We start from the raw sequence: 6,000 nt of genomic DNA, 5'->3' as shown, positions 1-6,000 counted from the left end.
GGTGCGCAGCGAGCACTCAGGACGGGTGGCAGCGGTCACCTTTGTCGCCGCCGTCCAAGCCTTTGCAGAGGCTCAGGGCCGAGCCCCGGACACGCGCATGCGCACGCGCACCCGGCCGGCCAGGTGAGAAGGAGGCGGCCCCCTCGCACCTGGGCTTTAACCCTTCCCCGTCACGGGAGTGGGCGGACTGCACGCAGGGACGGAGTCGGGGGCGAGCAGCAAGAGCGGTCAGGCTTGACCCTTGAGGCGGGGTGGGCAGCGTCCGGGGAGCGCGCCGAGCCGCTTCCAGCCTGGGGTCCGCGCGCGCCGCAGGGAGGGAGGGGGAGTGCCGAGGGGAGCGAAGTCTCGCGAGATCGCGCGGCGGCGGCGGGAGCGGCGGCGGCGGCGGCCGGGGAGGTGAGCGGCGGGCAGTGGCGGCCGTTGGGGGCTGAGGCCGGGTGAGAGCGGCCGAGACCAAGGGCTGGGTGGGGCTGCGGGCCCGGTGAACGTCCCGCGTCCCAGGTGGCCGTCCCTGTTCGTCCCCGCAGCAGCTGCGGCGCCGCTTGGTCCGCGCCGTCACCGGGACTCGCGCGGGGCGGGGCGGCCGGGGCCGCGGGCCGGTGCCTCCTTCAACCGGTTCTCGCGCCCAGGCGCGACCCCGGGGCCGCCTCAGTGTCCCTCTCGACTTCGGGGTTGGCCCCGCTGACAGTGGCAGCGGCGTTTATTGAGCCTCTGCTGTGTACCGGGCACTTAAGTTGCGCGCTTGCACGCTGGGGCTGCACAGAGAGGTGGAGCGCCCGGGCCAAAGCCACACTGCGAGGAGGCGGTGGGAGGGGACCGGGACCCCGGCGCCGCCTTCCTCTTCCCACCTCCCACTCCCCTCAGCCCTTTTCTCCTGGGGTCCCGACGGGGCTGCAGAGGGGGTGTCTGGGAGCGCCCTGAAATTGGATGCAGCTTCGTGTATGGGTTTCTTGGGAGAGAGTTTTTCCAGGGCTTTTGTCTCGTTCCTAAAAGGGTCCCCGATCCCCAAGTGGTCAAGAACCATTGTTTGGCCCTGCTTGGAAGCAGAGGTGGGCTGAGAGCAGCGGGCTAGTGTTGGTGGTGGGGTGTCAGGCCCAATGAAGTGGAATATTGGAGCCCAGGGCTTGCCTTAGGCAAAGGAAACACTTCTCTAAAAGTTCGATTTTTGTTTCAGCACGCGATTCCACTCTTGGGAACAGTGGTTCTCAACCTCGTCAGAATCAAGGTCCCTTCTTCCCCTTTGCAGCAAACATGTATGAAGCCCACTTTACTACCCTGAAGTGAAATTCATAAACAATGTAACCTCTCTACACACGTCATTGAAAAGCAGTATGATGGTGTGATTGAAGCTTAAGGGCGAAATAGAGAACAGTATATGACAGATGTTGCTGTACCATTCACATCTAGGACATACTCTTGTGCTGGAAGACAGTATATACTGGGGTGCTTGTGCCAGCTTCTAATGAGTACGTTTGTATTGGTTAAAAAAATTAGAAGGAGCTATTTCAAACAAGAGCAAGCCTGGGCAATATAGCGAGATCCCATCTGTACAAAAAAAGAAAAAATTAGTGTGGTGTGGTGACGCACACCTGTAGTCTCAGCTGGTTGGGAGGCTGAGGTGAGGGGATCTCTTGAGCCCAGGAGTTAAAGGCTGCAGTGGGCTGTGATTGCACCACTGCACTCCAGCCTGGGCTACAGTAGAGTGAGGCCACTACTTCAACGAAAGAGCAGAGATACAGACGGAGGTTGGGGGGAAAAACACCTAGGTTGGGATAACCTGTTTCTTGCAAATTAAAGAGAGAAACGATGTAGATTGAACCAGGGATAACATTGCAAGACAAATAACAGACTGTCTCAATCAACACGTAAATATTAGCATAAGCCCTCCACAGATCCATATTTTTAAACTATATTGTAGAATTTTTTTTTGTCTCACACACTCGAAGGGACAATACTGGCTTCCTAACAATTACCATTGGTAATAATTAATAAAATATTAACAAGGTTGAAAATTTTGGGTTCAATGTCAGTATCTCACTTGCTTGTATATGCTCAGTATTCTGATATTACAATTGTATGTTAACGGTGTGTGGTGTGAGGAAACGATCGCTAATGTTTAGACAGTTTTCCCTTACTCTATTTAAGCTTCCCTTGCTACTTTCTCCTACATTACTGGAGTTTCCCTGCAATTTCTTGTAAAAACTTTTAAATATTGTAAAGTAATGCCAGTTTATAGTGGGCTTAATCTGCCCGTTCATTTGAAAGACTCTCGTACCAGGTGAATCTTGATTATACAGATCTGTCCCACCTATGTGTTGTGTGAAGTCTTTTAGATCCAGGCCCCCCAAACCCTAAATGCCAGCGGTGTCCCCCAGTCTCTTTGATAACTAAAAATGTTCCTTGGGGGCAGTTCCAGCTCTTTGGAGAACCACTCCAAACATCAGTGTTATCTAGTCAATTATAATAGGAATTATAAAAGGAAATTTAACTGACAGTTTTTGCTGAGAGTTTTGTTTTGTTTTGTTTTTTCTTTCAGAAGTGTCTGACGTACAAAAAAAGGCATGCTTTTGGTTAGTGCCGCTTTCATTGCTTATTCTAGAATCTCAGATGGGAGGTCAGGTTAGTACCTATGTCCCTCTGTCTGAAAGATTGGCTGTGTTTAATGGAAATGTTGACAACTAAACACTTGAATCAAGTAGCAGATTGAGGTTAGAATGGAGTTGGGAAGCAATAGCAATAATGTGTAGAAATAAGTATTAGTTAAGTATAATCTAAACTAGTGTAATCACCTTTTAAATAGCTTCTTCTGCTTACTAATATCTGTATTAGAGAATTTGGAAAATGCAGATGTATTCAAAGGTAAAACTTAAAATTACCTGTAATCACATATGCCAGTGGTCCTCATGGTGTGATTTGTTAGAAATTGTCTTTTCATTTCAAACTCTGCTAGTCTTGCTGCATAGGGGAAAACGCAAATCGAGTTAAGGAAGTTCAGCTCAGACCATTTATATGTTACCTACGTATAAAATTTATATATGTTACAATGTTACCTGCATTGTAACATTATACATTTAACTCTTGTTTTAAAAATTGTTTATTTGGCTTTTTTTTTGTTGAATAGATGAGTTGCTTCCTGATGTAAGGTGTTTATTATTAGTTGCGTGTTACGTTTGAAAAGTGCTATGGAAACAGACATGTAGGTAATGACTGTTGTCAAAACAGAAGGCTATACTTTAAATTATCTAGAGTTAGAGACATTGAACACTTTGGAGATAGAAATTTATCCAAATTGAGAGTAATGAATTTATATTAATTTGAACAAGCAGTATCTTGTTCCAGGGTAAAAGAGGTCATTACTGGTTTTTAAAATCAGAACTTTAAAAAATATTCACCCATATGTAAAAGATGTTGATTGAAAATGTTCCATTTTTCTAGGCATAGGGGATAGATTGTTGAATGGACAAAAGTTCATGCTTTTATGAAGTTTTACATTTGAGAGGCACAAATGTTAACTAGAAAATGAATACTGTGCACATATCTCTGATTTGTAATTAAGGTGTTTTATTGATTTTTAAGATGCATATGTGAGATAGAATGACATCTTAAAATTAGCATGTGGTTGGCAACTTCTTTCTTAGTAGGACATTAAATAGAAATGTGTCTTGAAATTGATGGCATCTTAGAGTCAATGAAATAGGGAATATGTAAAAATTATTACATAATTTTACTACATGAACAGGGAATATAAAACAATGATTAATGTTTAACACCAAAAACTTGATTCAAAGGGTGACTTGCAAAATGAAGATACACAACATTTCTAGACCCTTGCATTTAAACTAGAATTCTTTACTAAGAAGATTCCTGTAGAGATTTTCCCTTCATGTAAAACAAATGGAGAATCAATGTTCGTAAATATAAGAATCATTTTTTGGAAAATGTTTAAAAGGAAACAAACTGCTTGGTGAATTTTCACGAAGAGCAGATGGTGTGGTTAGTGTGTTTGAGGTAAAGTTAATCAGATAATATAACCAGACAGTTGTATGAATATGGTTTTTTGTGTTTTGTGTTTGTTTCCATTCTGGAAGATCCACTTATAAATGAAAGTTTTCTCAAATGGGACATCCTTAAATTGGATCTCAGTGAATCATAGTTGTTATTGTTGTTTAAGAAATATATTTGAAAACATACTTACTCTGTGTGAAGTACACAGTTTACATGGGAAGCTAGTTCCATGGTATACCTTATCTAGGAAACCTGTGTAAGGACTTTTTCTGTCTAATATTGAGTGCAGCTTTCACAGCAAACTCAATCACGTGGAGACCCTTTGTGTACCTTCTTCCCCAGGTGGACTTGGGCTTTGTGTCTTAAAGTGTGGTCCCCACACCATCAGCACATCAGCAGCATCCTGGAGCTTGTTTGAAATGTAGACTCTGAGCTCCACTCCAGACCAGCTGGACCAGAATTTGCATTTTAAAAGATCCCTTCCTGGGCAATGCATATGAACATATAAAAATCACAAGACCATATCTGTGGCTGTCAAACTTGAGTGTATATTAAAAGGATTCCTAGCCTCCTCCTCCAGGGTCTCTCTCTGATTCAGTAGGTCTGGGCTGGGCCCATAGAATTTACATTGTTAACAAATTATCAGGTGATGCTGATGCTGCTGGTTCAAGGACCATAGTTTGAGAACCATTAGAGTAGAGCTCCTTCTCTTTTCGCCTTTTTCTGTTCTCTCTCCTAATTCCGCACCCCAGCATTTTAAAATAGATTATTATAATCATATACTTTGGCTCGTTTGGAGGAAACAAAAGCACCTTGTCTTATAATTTATGGTGATGGCCACACTAAAATTGCTTGTCACCAATTTCAGAGAAAACTTAGACTCTGGTTTATAGGTGGTTCTCTTTTGCTTCTTTTTGCGAGGTGCTTTTAACATTTAAAAATTCTTTTTGTGTAGATAAAATGTTCATATGGTTCAAAAATTAAAATGACACAAGGCATATTTTGAGAAATCTAAATTCCAATTGTCTTGATTCTCTCCATAAATAACCTTTCATTTGTTTCCTATAGACGTCTTTTTTTTTGTATAGATACAGATACAAGCAAATACTAATATGCTATATATACTCTTTATATAAAATATACATACTATGTGAATATTCTCCTTTTTTTTAAAGTTAATATTATCTTGACATATCTTCATATTAGTATATAAGAAACGTTTTTCTACACTTTTTTTTCTTTTTTTTGAGACAGAGTCTCGCTCTGTTGCCCAGGCTGGAGTGCAGTGGCACCATCTCAGCTCACTGTAACCTCCATCTCTCAGGTTCAAGCGATTCTCCTGCCTCAGCCTCCCAAGTAGCTTGGGACTACAGGTGCACGTGCCACCAGGCCCGGATAATTTTTGTATTTTTAGTAGAGATGGCGTTTCCCCATGTTGGCCAGGCTGGTCTCAAACTCCTGACCTCAGGTTATCCACCTGCGTCGGCCTCCCAAAGTGCTGGGATTTACAGGCATGAGCCACTGCACCTGGCCTAGAAAACATTTTTCTAAACAACTGTAAAATATACATTGTTTAGCTGTTTAGCCTCCAGTGATCAATATTTGAGTTGTTTCCAGTCTGAGACTCACAGATGACGCTGTGCTGAATAATCTTATGCACATATTATTTTGTATATTTGCAGGCATTATCTGTGGGATACATTCCTAGAAGTGGGATTGCTGGTCAGTGGGCAGTGCATTTATAATTGGTATAAATACTTTCTTCCTCCAGAGCGGCACTATTTTGAACTTGTATAAGTAATGTATGAGACTCCTTATTTCTCCATAACCTCTCCAACAGTTAACCTTTGGATTTGGGTCAGTCTCGTAGATGAGAAATGATAACTCCATGTAGTTTTAATATGCATTGCTTTCATTATGAATCGGGCTGAGCATCTTTTCATGTGCCCAAAGGCTATTTGTATTCCTTTTTCTGTGAGCTATCTGTTCATGCCC

At 43.2% G+C, this 6,000-nt stretch overlaps 1 long non-coding RNA gene across 5 annotated transcripts in view; it reads left to right on the top strand.

The window, feature by feature from the left end:
* Window positions 1-349: 349 nt before the first annotated feature.
* The window catches only part of LOC116462765 (uncharacterized), an 81,720-nt gene continuing 76,069 nt past the window's right edge, over window positions 350-6,000 (top strand). For 2 of the 5 annotated variants that reach the window (XR_004246442.2, XR_004246444.2), the window contains exon 1: window positions 350-396. This is a non-coding gene — a long non-coding RNA (uncharacterized LOC116462765). Of the gene's footprint in view, window positions 438-1,174; window positions 1,467-2,536; window positions 2,620-6,000 lie in introns of all 5 variants that reach the window. The other 3 variants (XR_004246443.2, XR_004246445.2, XR_009211740.1) reach the window with 2 other exon arrangements.

This window comes from Hylobates moloch, unplaced genomic scaffold (genome assembly GCF_009828535.3).
Source record: "Hylobates moloch isolate HMO894 unplaced genomic scaffold, HMol_V3 SCAFFOLD_23, whole genome shotgun sequence".
In the NCBI taxonomy this organism is placed as follows: Eukaryota; Metazoa; Chordata; class Mammalia; order Primates; family Hylobatidae; genus Hylobates; species Hylobates moloch.
The sequence above is the reverse complement of the archived record's forward strand: the minus strand, read 5'-3'. Positions and strand labels throughout refer to the sequence as shown.